Source organism: Polyodon spathula, chromosome 2 (assembly GCF_017654505.1).
Source record: "Polyodon spathula isolate WHYD16114869_AA chromosome 2, ASM1765450v1, whole genome shotgun sequence".
NCBI lineage: Eukaryota > Metazoa > Chordata > Actinopteri > Acipenseriformes > Polyodontidae > Polyodon > Polyodon spathula.
In genome coordinates, this window is record NC_054535.1 from 98,954,602 (window position 1) to 98,973,287 (window position 18,686).

Below are 18,686 nucleotides of genomic sequence, written 5' to 3' on the forward strand. Positions count from 1 at the left end.
TTGCGTGTCCCTATTATAGGCCCTTGCTCGTAGGACATTCAAAAAGGTATAATTGAGTCAGATTTCATAACCTAAACCAATCGGGGCTGAAGTAACTTTTACACTATCTGCTGTTGAAGGTGTCTATAATGTATCGTAATTTAAACCCAAGAGCCCATGGTTCGAATTTTTGATATATGGGCGGAAACGTGAACCGCGATTTGCAAGTGCGTCATTTTACAATGTGATTTTAGGGTGGGGCGATGCGTGCTTCATTCAATGTTGCCCATATGATTTTTTTAAATTTTGTTTTTAACCTCAAATATATTAAAAGAATATATATTGTATAATATTTAAAAGACTAATACAACAGGTTTTAAACAAGGCCTTAATTGCGTTTTGATATATAGCAAACGCTCATGTCTTTAAAAGTGACACATAGCTGCTGTTCCCATGCTGTCCTTGGCCACAGTGAGAGGTATGTTTTTGGGAAGCTAGCGTGTACATTTAAAACTTCAATCTTTCAATTTAAAAGCTACCATCTAGCTTGGAATATGTTTTATTGGTAAAGTGTCAATTTTGTATATGCTGTAAAGACCCTAGGCCTGCTGTAACTGCGTTAGGGAAGGTTCAGGCCCAGGGTCAGCAGTTCAGTGCAGTAGGTGTTCAGGGATGACAGAGATGGGACAATCAGGGATCCAGTTCGTGGAAGCACTGGCTACTTGAAACATGAGACTGCATTTGATGCTGCAACACCCTCAAATCCTGCAAGCTACAGAGCAAAGAAGTGACTGCAGAAGAAATACCATGGGGGGGCTGACCCCTGGTTTGCAGTACCCGAAGACTACAACGAGGCCTAATCTCTATGTGGGACTGGCCAATGAGACAAGTATGCGCCTAGGAACGGACCTGCAGAGTCCACCAGGTCCCAACAGATGACTGCCGGAATCCATCACCACCACACTCCACCCTTCAACCCACAGAAATCCAGGTTAGATTAACCGGACCCCCACCACCTGTGGAAGAGGACGCTGCTTTGGCAACTGCTGATAACCGCTGTCTGACACCACAGCTGTGAGGGGCTTAGCCCGGAGCAGCGGGCCCAGCTGTTGGAACTGCTGGCAGAGCACTGCCAGTTGTGCCAGCACACCATAGACATCGGGGACGCAACACCCATCAAGCGCAGACCCTGACGCTTACCCTTGGCATGTGAGGAGGCAGCTGAAAAGGTCTTGAGGGAGATTAAGGAAGCCAGCTTGATAGAACCCTTGGACAGCCCCTGGATGTCACCTGTAGTGATGGTTCTGTAAAAACTAGAGAAAGGCAGTTTTCTGTAGACTACAGGCAGCTGAACGGTCACAAGGAAATGGCCTTCTTTCTGGTGCATGGGATTGTCCTGCCGTGGCGGGCCTGAAGCTACACCCAGAGAAGTGCTGCTTCATGGGAAGGGAGGTCACCACCTTGGGCTATGGGATTGGTATAGAAGGACTGGGCACAGAGTCCGACAAGGTGGCGGCCATCAGAGAGTGTGCCAACAACCAGTGACCAAAGCCCAGCTCCGCGGATTCTTAGGGTTGGCACCACACTATCGCCAGTTCATTAATTACTGAAGAAAGGAGAGCCTTTTATATGGAACAAGGCGTGGCAGACGGACGGTCTGGTAAAGCCCCGGTACTCTCTCCCCTGGACCCAGACCTGCTGTTCCTCCTAGACAGATGAGAGTAATGAGGGAATCGGAACTCTGCTGGCCCAGTCTGGACCTGAGAGTGAGCGGGTGGTGGCTGAAAAGATACTGTGTGACCTGACAGGAGCTACTGGCAGTGGTAGCATTGGTCCTGCACTTCAAGCACTACTTGCGCGGCCTCATCTTTACCATCCTGACCTTCAGTGAGCCCTACACCGAGGACAACTGTACCTACTGCCGAATGACCTCAACGAGAGAGAGTGAGCGCTGATGTTGGCTGGGACCGGAGCAGATCCCGATAGGCAGCAAAGCCAGGAGAAGGTCCAGATGAGGGCGGGAACAGCTGCTAGCAGGGAACTGACCATGGTGGGGGCTGAAGAGTGGAGGTGTCGGCAGGAAGAGGACAGACCCAAGGCTGGTGCTGCAATGGGTGGTGGACCAGCGGCAACCCCCGTGAGAGGTGGCCTCGCAATTAATGGCCACAAAGACACTGTGGTCCCAGTGGGCTGAACTCAAAGTCCAGAATGACATCTTTTGTGGAGAGAGCCAACCACAGGAGAAGTAAGGTGGCAGGTGGTGGTCTCAAACGGGTTGCGGGACATCGTGCTGAAGGCACACCATGGCACCCCCAGAAGCGGACATTTTGAAGCAACAAAAGCCCTGCATTGAGTCTGGCAAGGGTTCTATTGTGGACGCTGTTGGAAAGAAGTGGAGGATTACTGGTGGTGGTGTGATGAATGCACTGCTCAAAAGGGACCCGCCGATCGGTCGCCAGCTCCACTCTAACAGTTTCTTGTTGGGGCACCGATGGAGAGGGTCGGGTCGACATCTTGGGGACAGTGCCCCGCTCTGACTGGGGGAACCCGTTCGTCCAGGTCACCCTTGACTATTTTACAAAATGGCTGGAGGCATATGCCCTGCCCAACCAGGAAGCAGAGATGGTGGCTGAAGCACTGTTGGAGAGGTTCTTAGGAAGTGAACCCACGTACTGTACCAGTTAAACAGTGTGTACTGGAAAGCCTTGTCAGAACATGGGTCAGCTAAGGGCGCAGTGGTAGCATTACCTGACAATTTTCCGTATTTTTCAGGATTGTCAGCTCTTACTGTCAAGTAAAATATAGTTTTTTTTGTGTTTAATTATGTTGCTGCCTGAAACATTTCGCCCTGTTACAAAAGCAAATGCGAATTTCAGGTTCATGATTTGCAAATTAATTCTCGATTTATCATGAAGAAAAATATGCACATATGCTGTTTACATTATACAGTAGGCTAACCATATGACAGTTCATAGAGAAAGCTATTTTACCCCATACAAGTCTTCATGGCAAGAAGTATTCTCAGTGATTTGCGAGTTATTATTGGGACCGACACATTGATGACTGAACCCAATCCTGTTTTTGTTTTCAGAAAGTGCGTGCAACTGCAATGGAAAATGATGGCTCATCTGCCAAAATCACAGTATTACAAAAACAGAGAAATTACAAAAGAAGAAAAAATCAAATGGGGCTACCACAGTCTGTTACAAAATATTAAGCACTAACTCGTAGTTAATATCACCACCAATCAGGGGCTCGGCTTGCAGTGCGAGTGGTACCAAGTTGCAACGTTGTTGGCAAAACCAAGGGACGAGATGTTGCATCCATCAGAGGATCGAGAGTGGGATGCCATGCCTGCTTGGGGTTGGTGGCTGGTGCAGTGAGGGCGTGCACTTGTTGCAGGGATATGTAGCGGGCTGCTGGTGATATTGAAAGAAAGAGCACAGAAGAGAAGCGGGACTACAAGAGAGAAACCAGAGACTGCACTGTAGCAATGTGTTTTTGGAGTTTGTTTTGTGTATTTGTATTATTTGTCACAGACTAAGTAGCACTATGCTGCACAGCAGTATTTGTACCAGTGACTGGTAAAGCAGCATGCTTACAATGTCCAGTGTAGAGTCCCAGCTTAATAAATTGCAGAATTCGAGAACCTGAAAAACCTGGTATTAGTCTGCCTTCAATTCCATGCAAAGCTACAATATGTGTTCAGCAAATAATCATTTGTTTTATAACTTTTGTTTTAAAGATCAGTTATGGCTGACAGCTAAAGAATGCTTAAAAGCATCCCTGTGAGAGGAGCTTGTGTGAGGTTACAAACCAAGTGCTGTCATCTCCGCCCTTACAAATATCGGTCAGGACACAAATGTTTCATTCACAGATGCATTTTTTAAATTTCTAATTCCATTACTTTAGTTGTACATTAAAAATGAAACCAGTCACTGTTTCATTGTTTTAATATCAGGACATATTAATGATACATATCATTTTCACTTTTCCATTTTAGTTCGTGTTTAAAAAACATTCAATCTGATATAACATTCCCCTTAAACTATGCAACTGAGCTGTATTTGTTCAAGGAGAACTGTCTTTGCACCATGAGTGGTAAAATAATTAAAGGATAAAAACACATACATGAAACTCCTTATTGGGGTCTTCCTTTGGGTACATAAAACATATAATTTAACCCCTTATTATTGGGTCCTCCCTTTGGGTATAATAAATAATTAAAGCACACAGTGTAAAATAATTAGTGAAACTAAAACAGTGTACAATAAAACCACCAGTGAATAAAACAATTAATACTTTGGTCATTTGTGACATCACACACAAAGATCCCTTTGCAACAGCATTCCTAATTTTCTCTCTTATATAGCAGTGAGCTTTGTATGGTCCCAGAATCATCTTCATAAAACTAATTACCATTTTAGTGTCAAACAGCAAGGCACCTGGTAAGAGTTAATGGTTTGTTTGTCCAAAGCAATGTTTTCATACCAAATCAAAAAGCTGTTCACTCACAGTTATTGTTTGGGAAGATGCATGCAGACAGGTATATAATGTGAAGACTGTGTCAGCATATTTATTGCCCCTTTCCAGTTTCCCCGTGTATGAGGAATACATGAATAAGAACTTTAAACTGCATTATAATATGGTGAGTGGTGAGTGTATAGATTGGGATTACAAGATATGTTGTTGCAGCTGAGTCAATGGAAAAGTAAGAAAATTCCCTTTCAACCATTTATACTTTATACGTTCTGTGTTGTGTGTTATGTGTTGGTGTGCAGGACTGGATTTTTCACAGCCCTGTCTGCTGGCTGGTTGGCTGGCTTTTTCTCCAGGGGTCCACTTATCCACTTCTAAAAGGCTCTACTTCCTGTTGTCACAGCTGGCTGGTGCAGCTCCCCCTGGTGTCACCGTCTATGCTTGAACATAAAGACAAAGCAGGGCCCTTACTGCAGGTTCCATACACAGTCAGCTTTCAAAAATGGTTACACCTCTGTTTGGCTACAACCCCAGTCAAACACAAATATGCTTTTCCAGCAAACATGAGCACTTAACCTATGGGGCTTATAGCCCAGCCTTGAGGTGCAACACACTGCTCCTGCATCCCCTGTAGCCTTCTCAAGGGCTGTCTTCTCCCCCCTGGCAGTCAGCAGCACACATGGAGGAGCTGTAAAACATAAACATACTGTGCAGCGCAAAGGATTACTTTGCTGCACACGTTGCCTTCAGCAGCGTATAATCTTCAATATGCACTTTACTTCAGTCGTCAAAACACACACACACAAATGCTTCTTCTTTGGCAGTGTGTGCAACTCATATTTTTTTCAAACAAAAATATGTACTTTCCTTTCGCTTGCCTGCACGCTCGCCCTTCACTACTGGCTGTTTCACTTTTATAGTCCCACCCTTAATTGATCCCCCTTCAGTTTTTAAAGGTACAGGCTCCGGGAGTGGATCCTGAACCAATACCTTTCCCACCACCAATATCAATAAACTTTTTAACCACTAACATAGGTTTTAGTTTTTTAAGTGTGAAAATGGTGATGAAGTCAACGTGACTTGAGTAACCATTTCCAGTGTTTTTCCAGTGTTTACTATACACCGTTTGCATTTTTTTTTGTGTCTGTGGTGTTTTATTGGTTAAAATCAGAAGCACTAATTATGTTACTATAGTTATTTATATGTATTATTGTGTACGTGTATAAATCTGTATTATAAAACCATATATTAAAAATAACATTAAAATATAAACCTGTTTGCCAGCGGTACACAGAGAGTTGATAGGTCTGGAAGGGGGTACGTGTTTGGGAACCGCTGTTTTAGATGATCCTCACGTAAACAACAATGTTTGCTGGTCTGCACTCTGTTCTGACATTCGGTTAAAACCCTGTTCTGCCGGTACACAAGATACAGGTATCATAATTGCAATTGCTGCAAGTTTTGCAAAAGCAGGAACAGTTCTCAATAAAAACCCAGCAGGCCTCACCCATGGTCTTTAAACCATGACTTTTGAGCATGTGTTTTACTTGTCCAAATTCTTGCCTGACAGTGTCAACAGATGTCCTGACACTGATTAGAGTCACTAATACCAGGGGCGTGTGCTATATGGGACACTGAGACCTAGGCTGTTTTTTGTTTTTTTTGTTTTTTTTAGTTTGCAGGGAGCAGTGGAACCATTTTTATACATTGCATTGCATAAAACTAGTTCATAATATAAATGAAATCATTGGCTAGGTATGAAAAGAGGATTTGTGGTCTTTTATATTTGTGTTTTAGAAATACACTGCTGTTGTTTTTTTTTGTGTGTTTTATTAAAATGCTCTGCGTGCATAACACCCGTAAACATGACCTCTGAAATGCGGTGTCACTATGTACTATTTATTTAGGGAATAAACAAAATAATTTCACTAATTTTCAAAATCCATGAAAATCCATTACATGAAAATCCTGTGTTGTCCCAGTACTATATAAATATATACACTGCCTATAGAAAGTCTACACCACCTTGAACTCTTTTCACATTTTGCTGTGTCAGGGCCTCAGAGTTTCATGCATTTAAATGAGGATTTTTTTTCCACTTATCTACACACCATACTCCACACTGTTAAAGGGAAAGAGAAAAAAATATATATATTAAAAATACAAAACTGAAAGATCGTAATTGGATAAGTCTCCACCCCCTTCAGTTATCATAAGAACATAAGAAAGTTTACAAATGAGAGGAGGTCATTTGGCCTATCTTGCTCGTTTGGTTGTTAGTAGCTTATTGATCCCAGAATCTCATCAAGCAGCTTCTTGAAGGATCCCAGGGTGTCAGCTTCAACAACATTACTGGGGAGTTGATTCCAGACCCTCACGATTCTCTGTGTAAAAAAGTGCCTCCTATTTTCTGTTCTGAATGCCCCTTTATCTAATCAAAAAAATCAAGCAAGTTAGTTAGACACGATCTCCCTTTCCTAAAATCATGTTGACTGTCTCCCAGGACCCTGTTACCATATAGGTAATTTTCCATTTTGGATCTTATTATAGTTTCCATAAGTTTGCATATAATAGAAGTCAGGCTTACTGGTCTGTAGTTACCTGGTTCAGTTTTGTTTCCCTTTTTGTGGATCGGTATTAAGTTTGCAATTTTCCAGTCTGTCGGTACAACCCCTGTGTCAAGAGACTGCTGCATGATCTTGGTTAGCGGTTTGTAAATTACTTCTTTCATTTCTTTGAGTACTACTGGGAGGATCTCATCCGGCCCAGGGGATTTGTTTATTTTAAGAGCTCCTAGTCCCTTTAACACTTCTGCCTCAGTTATGCTAAAGTTATTTAAAACTGGATTGGACCTGGATGACATGTGGGGCATGTTGTCAGTATCTTCCTTTGTAAAAACTTATGAAAAGTAATCATTTAATATATTTGCTATTTTTTTTCTTCATCTACGATTTTGCCATTTGTATCTCTTAAACATTTAATCTCCTCTTTGAATGTTCTCTTGCTGTTGTAATATTGGAAAAAACATTTTGGAATTGGTTTTAGCTCCCTTAGCAATGTTCATTTCTATTTCTCTCTTGGCCTTTCTAACTTCCTTTTTGACTTGCGTTTGCAGTTCCGTGTTCTCTTTCTGCGTACTTTCTTTTTGGTCCTTTTTTAATGCTCTGTAAAGTGCCTTTTTTTGCTGAATATTTTTTTTAATTGATCTATTAAACCATTTTGGCAATTTAGTTTTACATTTAGATTTGTCTACTTTAGGGATGTAATTGTTTTGCGCCTCTAGTACTACATTTTTGAAGAACAACCATCCTTCTTCTGTGGGTGTTTTCTCTATTTTACTCCAATCTACTTTTGTTAGTCTCTGTTTCATACCTTCATAGTTTGCTTTTCTAAAATTGTAAACCTTAGCTTTAGTCATTACTTTTGGGGTTTTAAAAAACACTTCAAATGAGACCATGTTGTGGTCTGATCATTGAACTCTTATTCACTTCAGCGGTCTCACACACATGTCTGCTTCCGCTACTCTTCACAGAGGCAAACCTCCCAGAGACTCTTAAATATGGCGTCTAAATTTGATCATTTTTAAAAAAATGAATACATTTGAACACACCTGATTTAACCATTAAGCTTGTTATTCTGTTACCTCTTGTATAGCCTATACAACACTAACCTCTAGTGGCCCAAAAAACCTAGCATGCTTTCGGCACTCATTTTTTTTTTTTAGTTTTTCTGGATATACAGCCCGTTTCATTCTTATGTTCACATACACGTTATTTATTACAGTGCCACAAACGTTACAAAAAAAAAAAAAAACACCAAGCAGCAAATAACAGTGAATCCTTAATATTTAAAATGCTATGGTGACCACCAGCACTATACACAGTGAGTAGTGAGTGTGTGTGTGTGTGTATATATATATATATATATATATATATATATATATATATATATATATATATATATATATTAATCTTGTTCACAGCAACACACTTTACCTGTCTTGATATCTGTTGCTCTTGATTCATTGTTTGTTTTTTTCCCTGTATTAATATATGATTGAGTTGTCTCCCTTCATGTTTAGATTAGGCTGTCCTGTAGGTCAGGGTTCTCAACCTTTTTGCACACACACTCACACACACACACACACACACACACACACACACACACACACACACACACACATTATTATTTTAGTTTTACTTACTCAATGTGAAACTTGTTGCTGGTGCTGAGTAACAATTCTGTCAAGACGTGGAGGTATCTTCTCCAAGCACACACGCCTGTCATCTGACATAAACGTGATCTGTCGTGTCATCAGTATCATTTCACATTGGTATTTTTGCAAGTAATTTGGCCTTCTGCTCGCCAAACGTTTCCTTTACAATTTCAATGTCACACGGCATTATTATTTTGCTTTAGCAATTTTTTGTGCCATTATATACGATGACACTAATATAATTGCTTGTTTTATATATACAGTGCCTTGCAAAAATATTCAGACCCCTGACCAATTCTCTCATATTACTGAATTACAAATGGTGCATTGAAATTTCATTCTGTTCGATATTTTATTTTAAAACACTTAAACTCAAAATCAATTATTGTAAGGTGACATTGGTTTTATGTTGGGAAATATTTTTAAGAAAAATAAAAAACTGAAATATCTTGCTTGCATAAATATTCAATCCTCACACATTAATATCTGGTAGAGCCACCTTTTGCTGCAATAACAGTTTTAAGTCTTTTGGGGTAAGTATGTACCAGCTTTGCACAAAGTGTCAGAGTGATTTTGGCCCATTCTTCTTGGCAGATTTGCTCCAGGTTGTTCAGGTTGGTTGGACGACGCTTGTGGACCGCAATTTTCAAACAGTGCCACAGATTCTCAGTGGGATTGAGATCAGGACTGACTGGGCCACTGTAGGACATTCACCTTTTTGTTCTTGAGCCACTCCAAAGTTGCTTTGTCCTTGTGCTTGGGATCATTGTCCTGCTGAAAGGTGAATTTCCTCCCAAGCTTCAGTTTTTTAGCGGACTGAAGCAGATTTTCTTGCAGTATTTTCCTGTATTTTGCTGCATCCATTCTTCCTTCAATTGTAACAAGATACCCAGTCCCTGCTGATGAGAAACATCCCCACAGCATGATGCTGCCACCACCATACTTCCCTGTAGGGATGGTGTGTCTTGAGGCATGGGCAGTGTCAGGTTTGCGCCACACATAGCACTTTGACTTTTTGGCCAAAAAGCTCTATCTTGGTCTTATCTGACCACAAAACCTTTTCCCACATAGCAGCTGGGTCACTCTCATGCTTTCTGGCAAACTCCAGACGTGCTTTCAGATGGTACTTTTTGAGTAACGGCTTCTTTCTTGCCACCTTCCCATACAGGCCAGTGTTATGCAGAGCTCTTGATATGGTTGACTGGTGCACCATTACTCCACTCCCAGCCATTGAACTCTGTAGCTCCTTCAAAGTGATTGTTCGCCTCTCTGTGGCTTCTCTCACAAGTCTCCTTCTTGTTTGAGCACTGAGTTTTGAGGGACAGCCTTTTCTTGGCAGTGCCTGGGTGGTGTGATGCACTGCCAAGAAAAGGCCATCCCTCAAAACTCAACGCTCAAACAAGAAGGAGACTTGTGAGAGAAGCCACTTCACTGGATTATCGTTGTCTACTGGTATTTATTGTGTGTTTTTCCAACCTGTTTTCCTCCGCTTTCTAATCTGTTGTGATTAAATTTCACAATTTCTAGCAACATGTAGACTAGTGTCCCCTTCGCTTAAGGCTTCAGCCAGGAGTCCTGTGTAACGCCAAGTGCCACCAAAGGCAGCAAAAAGTAAGTAAAAAAGTATATATATATATATTCACACTCCATCCACACAGCATTCACACACCGTCCACACAGCATTCACACACCGTCCACACAGCATTCACACACCGTCCACACAACATTCACACACCATTCACACACCATTCACACAGCATTCACACACCATTCATACACCATTCACACACCATTCACACACCGTCCACACATCGTTGCAGATAAACATGAACACTCTAATACTTCAGCAATCGGTACCAAACCAGCTTTTTTTGTTTTGCTAATTTCTAATATTAGACTATAATGCCAACACAACATTATGTTTCAAGGAATATAATAATAATTCTGCCTACTTTAATGCCACTCCAATACATCTCATGGCATTAACTGACAAATTGGTCATTTTCTACCAGGAATGAACCGATGAACACTAATTCACCAGAAACTGGGTAGGGACATTATCTAAGTCTTTAGAATTTAATAATCCTGGTCATGTTTACTTATTTTTGTATGAATTCTGGTCTCTGATTGGCTGAAATAAGGAAGACTACATCCTCAGAACCACTCAGCAAAATTCTTAAAAAACTTTACAAATACACTGGTTATCGTTTTCTTTGATCCCTAGGCTGGAAGATCTTTCTATGATCCTATTGGGTCTGGTAAGCTCTGCTGTTCTTTAGCTTATTGACCCTTTACCTGATCTAGCCTACAGACTTTCTTTTGACAACTGCTTTACCTCACTGCCTCTCTTAGATGAGCTACACAAAAGAAACATTGAAGCAGCAGGAACTGTAAGGTCAACTAGAATTCAGAATTGCCCTCTCTTATCTGTGGATAAAATGAAGACTAAACCCAATAACAATGTTGATTATAAATATCATATGGGAGATACCAAAATTGAAGAAGGAATCTAGGAAAAAGACCTAGGAGTTTATGTTGATTCAGAAATGTTTTCATATTTACAATGTGGGGTATAAAAAGCTATAAAAAAGGCCAACAAAATGCTCAGATATACAGTGAAAAGTGTTGAATTTAAATCAAGGGAAGTAATGTTAAAACTTTACAATGCATTAGTAAGACCTCGTCTTGAATATTGTGTTCAGTTCTGGTCACCTCACTACAAAAAGGATATTGCTGCTTTAGAAAGAGTGCAAAGAGGAGTGACCAGAATTATTCTGGGTTTAAAAGGCATGTAATATGCACAGGCTAAAAGAATTGAATCTATTCAGTCTTGAACAAAGAAGACTTCGCGGAGACCTAATTCAAGCATTCAAAATTCTAAAAGGTATTGACAATGTTGAACTGTGGCAAAGTGGTTGGTAAGGAGAACAGATGTCGCGGTGATGCGGTGCAGGAGTGATGAACAGACAACAGTGATTCAGTGAATAAGTGCTTTATTGTTCTTTTCCAGGTCTGGCAACCGTCAAAAATAATAAATCCCCGGCAATACACAACAATGTGTAAAGCACGGGGATAATGAAACCAAGGGCACAGTCCTGAACAAAAACAGCGGTACGGTCACCAGTCCTGGGTGATCGAAAACGTGCAGGTGCTCAGTGCAGTGGTGCTCCGGATAGTGCTCTCCTTTCGACAGCTCCGGAGACGTGCGTTAAATGTCTAGTGTTGAATACAAAAACAGACAGTTACACGGACAGACACAACAATACAAAACACGAGCACAATCCACTCTGAGAGCTCCTCTCTCAGTCCTTCTCTCTCTCCAATCGTTTAACCCAAACGAAGGAGAAGATCAGTGTTACCCTGGCCCCTGTATGTAATCCTGCATGATATCTAGGTAAACGGCTGCAGCTGCCTTATTACTTGCAGCTGCCTCTCATTTACCTTTCAAATCAATACGGTCTTACAACAGAGTCGCGCTTCCCTCCAGGCTGACCCACTTCCCTGACCCGGAAACGAACTGTCAGGCCAGCCCTTCCAGATACTTCTCCTCTCGTTCTTTAGCGCCCTCACAGGTTGGGAGGAAGATTCATCACCAGAACTCCTTTCCGTCACATGAAGCAAGGGACTTTTTCGACCTGAAAAAACAAACAAGGACCAGGGGTCACAAATGGAGATTAGACAAAGGGGCATTCAGAACAGAAAATAGGAGGCAGTTTTTTACACAGAGAATTGTGGGAGTCTGGAACGAACTTCCCAGTAATGTTGTTGAAGCTGACACCCTGGGAGCCTTCAAGAAGCTGCTTGATGAGATTCTGGGGACAATAAACTACTAACAACCAAATGAGCAAGGTGGGCCAAATGGCCTCCTCTCGTTTATAAACTTTCTTATGTTTGAAGAGTATAGCTAGTATCCGACAAAGTAAGACCACAGACAAGACACCCACCACTACAAATTCTTAATTGCCATGTCCCTGTAATAGTTTATTAAAAGAATAAAACACATACAAATGAAAGTGCAATTGTAAATAGTAATTATAACACAATCTGCAATAACGATGACTTTCCCTTCTCCTCTTCTCACCATCTCCAGCCCACACAATACAGATTTGCCCTGTTTACATGTGTACTCATCTTGCACCACCTGTCCTACCAAACACCGGCATGCACTGGTCCCCTACTCCTGTGCATCTTATGCACCCCACCATTCACTTACATTGGGGCTTGCATGCATGCCCTTGATTGGTGGTCCTTATTCCCACTGGCACGAACTAGCAGGCTTGCAGGGTGACAAGAGTTGCATGCCTCGCTCTGCAAAGGCTTGGTGTCCCCCACAACAGCCCCAGAGGGGAAACCCTGGCTACGCACAACCATTCCGCCCGGACCCGCCATTACACAGAACCCTCATTCTGAGGGGGGCGGTCTACTGCAGCGCTATGGCCAGGGTGTGGCCAGCTGGGGAAAGTGTCCTGGATGAACCAGTGGTGGAGAATAGTCCTGCCGGCTGTGGGCCACAGGTTCCAACTGCTGGCGTCTCCCCAATTGAGGAGAGGTTGGGGGCTTCAGTGCCCCAGCGGTCGCTGCCATTGTAAGTGGCAAGGTGGTCATGGTGGAGTACCACCTTGTGGTCCAGGGGGGCAGCAGCACCCTGTAAATCACTTCCCCAAACCAATGCAGAACCTGACAGGACTCCAGCCAACCACTATCCAGTTTGGGACAACCACGTCGTAAACCTAAACTCCTCAGCGCTGAAGTGGCTCCTCACTCGACTGTCATAGTGCTGCTTCTGGCAACAGCCTGCAGCTGGTCCCGAGCAAAACTACACTAAGTCAAGCCGCTCCTACAGCTCCCTGGCATATTCTGGAAATAGTTCCAGAGTACTTGTAAAATGAAATGCAATGTGAGGAAATTACCGTTTTTTATATTGTTTTGATGTCTAAAAGTACATTTTGTTTATAATACTGAAAGTTCACATTCAAACCATGGTGATGAATAAATGAATATCATAAGTAATCACACAGACAACATTCAACGAAACACTGATGCATGTGCATATGTCAAACTAATGCTACATTCAGTGAGGTGCAGAATTTGGCACGACACAGAACCTCTGGCACACAATGTTTATTTGCGATTATACTCTGCATATGTGAGTAGTTTGTTTGAAATAATATTTTCATTTATTTCTAAAAGAATGTCAGAATTATTTTTGCATCCTCAGCACATGATTTCACACATTCAAAATTAAACGGAGACAGTATTCTTCACCGCAACACTAGTACGCGCACTAGCAGTACAATGTTCTCTGATCTTACAAAAACAAAGAATGTAAAACAATTAAAATATCAAATCAATACAGTTATACAATACTTTGCACATTATCCCTTTATTATTACAATTGTGCGACACTATTTGGCACAACACCAGATCTTGGTTCCTGCACTTTTACAAAAAGTCCCCGGTGCCCTTGGCTGCATCACAATTTATCAGTTTAGCAGATACAGGTAGCAAAATAAGACATAGAATTCCTGTGGAGCATAATTACAAATAAAAACTACCATTTTAAATTGCGGAATACATATTCCAAAAGTCTCCTTTATGAATGGCTAAGGGTGTGATGTATAGCTAATGGAATTCCATCATTAAATTATGCCTGACATAACAAGTAAATCTTTTTAATACACCAAATTTTAGTCCATGCACATATAATTATAAAAATACATTTGTTAAAAGTGTGTGTGTGTGTGTGTGTGTGTGTGTATATATATATGACACAGTGGCATCATCATCATCAACAACAACAACAACAGCCAAAAACGATCCGACTGGCGACCATCAACATCGGAACAATGACGGGCCGAAGCCGAGATCTGGCTAATTCCCTGAAGGAGCGAAAAGTGGACATTGCCTGCGTTCAAGAGACCAAATGGGCCGGTGCAAAATCAAGAGAAATTGGAGAAGGCTATAAGCTGATCTACCACGGCAAGTAGATGGCACAAAATGGTGTCGGTGTGGTCGTAAGCCAGTGGATCCGCGACAGCATCACCGAAGTAGCCCGAATCACTGACCGCCTCATGTCCACCAAAATCAGCATGGGAACCAGCACACTACGTGTTGTGTCATGCTATGCACTGCAGGTTGGCTGCCCAGACAAGGAGAAAGAGAAATTTTGGCACGACCTCGAAACGCACGTCCAAGCCATTGATGACAGCGAAATTCTTTTCATTGGTGGAGACCTCAATGGGCATGTTGGCCAAGCAAAGGATAATTTCGATTGTAACCACGGCGGACAAGGACACGGCAACCGTAATGAAGGCGGCACCCTGATCCTACAGCACATGGAAGCCTGGGATCTGACCATCACCAACACCTTCTTCAAGAAGCGAGAATCACACCTTATCACCTACTACAGCGGCGGTCGAACATCTCAGATCGACTATTGAATGGTAAGACGACGAGACCTCAAAATGGTCACCGATACCAAAGTGATCCCGTACGACAGCATCGCCCCACAACATCGGCTACTGGTGTTGGATGCCAAAGTCCGCCTAGTGCGAACCCCGGCACGACCAACCACCAAGATTGAATGCATAAAATGGTGAAAATTACCAGAACATCGAGCTGTCGTGAAGGCGGCACTAGGACCATAGGTACCCAATCCAAGATCAACAGTCTGCAAAGATTGGAACGACCTGGCTGAACACGTCAAGACATGCGCCGCAACCACCCTGGGAACCACATAACTAAACCGCCGTTTTATTGACAAACTGACCTGGTGGTGGAATGACGATGTGCAGCATGCAACCAAGACAAAAAAGGATGCCTACAAGATCTGGTGGAAGACAAAATGCCCAGACGATCTTGTACGATACCGCGCACTGAAATCCACCGCAAAGGTGACTGTGGTGACTGCAAAGGTGGCGCACTACCAGGACCTCTATGACCAACTGGATACACCTGGTGGGGTGCACGCGACCGCGCCACACAAGACCCAGGACACGTCATCAACATCAAAGATGAAAATGGGCAGATACTTGAGAAGCCAAAAGACATCATCCGGCGCTGGAAGGACTACTTCGAGAAAATATGCAACGAGGAATTCCCGCATCCTCCACTACCAGCAGGCGATACCATCTCCGGCCCAGTAGTCACCATCACAATCGCAGAAGTAACCACTGCCATCAACAAGATGAAAAGTGGCAAAGTAACTGGCCCAGACAACATCCCAGCTGAAGTATGGAAGCTCCTTGGAGCACAACGAGCAGCATGGCTCCCGGACCTCTTCAACAAGATCATCGAGGAAAAGGCACCCCCGGAAACGTGGCAAACCAGCATCACAGTGCCAATTTGGAAAGGCAAAGGCGACGTTAATGACTGCTCCAATTACAGGCCAATCCGGCTGCTGTGCCACACAATGAAGATTTTTGAGCGTATACTGGACGCACGACTAAGAACCATCGTCGATATCTCGCCAAACCAATGCGGCTTTGTGAAAAACTGCGGAACAATAGACGCCATACACGCAGCCCGCCTACTGATGGAAAGGCACCACAAGAAGAGGAAAACGATCCACATGGCATTTCTCGATCTGGAAAAGGCATTCGACAGGGTACCACACCATCTCATCTGGCTGGCGCTGCGACAGCACCACGTCCCCGAAGCCTATGTCAGCTGGACGAAGCTCCTGTACCAAAAGGCCACTAGCTCAGTATGTTGCGCATCTGGAACCTCAGACACCTTCCCGATCAATGTTGGCATCCACCAAGGCTTAGCCTTGTCTCCTCTGCTCTTCATACTTTGCATGGATACGGTGACCAAAGATATCCAAACGAGACATCCATGGACGCTATTGTATGCCGACGATGTTATGATAGCAAGTGAAATGCACCACGGCCTCAAACAGCAAGTACAGGAGTGGAAGATGTGCCTTGAACGATTCGGGATGAAACTGAACATCAAGAAGACGGAGTATCTGGAATGTGGTGAACAAACCGATGGCACAATCGCACGATCGTACCTAGGCTCATGTGTCAACTCCGACTGCACTACCCTCCAAGACGCGAGTCAGTGCCGCTTGGATGAAATGGCGGCAGGTCACTGGAGTACTGTGCAACAAGAAGACCCCTTTGCGCCAAAAATCCAAAGTCTACCGCTCAGTGGTCAGACCAGTGGCCCTATACGGAACTGAATGCTGGCCAACGACAAAGAAACATGAACAGGCACTCCATATGATGGAAATGAAGATACTACGATGGACCCTTGGCTTGACAAGACTAAACCATGTCATGAATGAAGAGGTGCGAAAAACACTCAAAGTCGCCCCAATCACTGAAAAAATGAGGGAATCGTGTCTACGATAGTATGGACACGTGTGCCGCAGCAATGACACATCAATGGCAGAGCCCGCCCTCCAATTGAATGTGGAAGGCCGCCGGCCCCATGGACGACCATTTACGTGCTGGCTGGATCGGCTGAAAGGCGACATGCGCCTTGCAAAAGTTACCAGCCGAGACGCCGCAGACCGTACGAAGTGGAAAAATCTGTGCAAACCAGCAGACTCCCACATAAGTGGGAAAGAATGCGAAGAAGACGACAGTGGCTTGCAAAAGTATTCAGACCCCTGGCCAATTCTCTCATACTACTGAATTACAAATGGAACTGAAACTCAGAATCAATTATTGTAAGGTGACATTGGTTTTATGTTGGGAAATATTTTAAAGAAAAATAAAAAACTGAAATATCTTGCTTGCATAAGTGTTCAACCCCTGTGCTGTGGAAGCTCCCAGTTTGCACCGATGAAAGAAATTGCCCTAACGAGGACACAATTACCTTACCATTGGCCTCCACCTGTGAACCATTAAAGTTGCTGTCACATTTTCTGGATAAAAACCCCACTGTTGAAGGATCATTGGTAAGGCTGTGAATCTGAAGGAAAATGAAAACCAAAGAGCATTCTACAGAAGTTAGAGATAAAGTAATACAAATGCATAGATTAGGGAAAGGGTACAAAATAATATCCAAGTGTTTGGATATCCCAGTGAGCACAGTTGGATCAATAATCAAGAAGTGGAAGCTGTATCACACCACCCAAGCACTGCCAAGAAAAGGCTGTCCCTCAAAACTCAGCGCTCAAACAAGAAGGAGACTTGTGAGAGAAGCCACAGAGAGGCCAACAATCACTTTGAAGGAGCTACAGAGTTCAGTGGCTGGGAGTGGAGTACTGGTTCACCACTCAACCATATCAAGAGCTCTGCATAACACTGGCCTGTATGGGAGGGTGGCAAGAAAGAAGCCGTTACTCAAAAAGTACCATCTGAAAGCACGTCTGGAGTTTGCCAGAAAGCATGAGAGTGACCCAGCTGCGATGTGGGAAAAGGTTTTGTGGTCAGATGAGACCAAGATAGCGCTTTGAGTTTTGGCCAAAAAGCTCTGTGTGTGGCGCAAACCTAACACTGCCCATGCCTCAAGACACACCATTCCTACAGTGAAGTATGGTGGTGGCAACATCATGCTGTGGGGATACTTCTCATCAGCAGGGACTGGGCATCTTGTTACAATTGAAGAAAGAATGGATGGAGCAAAATACATGAAAATACTGCAAGAGAATCTGCTTCAGTCTGCTAAAAAACTGAAGCTTGGGAGGAAATTCACTTTTCAGCAGGACAATGATCCCAAGCACAAGGCCAAAGCAACATTGGAATGGCTCAAGAACAAAAAGGTGAATGTCCTACAGTGGCCTAGTCAAAGTCCTGATCTCAATCCCAGTGAGAATCTGCGGCACTATTTGAAAATTGCAGTCCACAAGCGTCGTCCAACCAACCTGAACAACCAGAGCAAATCTGCCAAGAAGAATGGGCCAAAATCACTCCGACACTGTGTGCAAAGCTTGTACATACTTACTCCAAAAGACTTAAAGCTGTTATTGCAGCGAAAGGTGGCTCTACCAAATATTAATGTGTGTGGGTTGAATACATATGCAAGCAAGATATTTCAGTTTTTTATTTTTCTTAAAAAT

General features: G+C 43.1%; 1 pseudogene; it reads left to right on the forward strand.

The window, feature by feature from the left end:
• Positions 1–12,729: 12,729 nt before the first annotated feature.
• On the forward strand, positions 12,730–17,031 carry LOC121327301 (annotated as a pseudogene).
• The last annotated feature ends 1,655 nt before the right edge of the window (positions 17,032–18,686 follow it).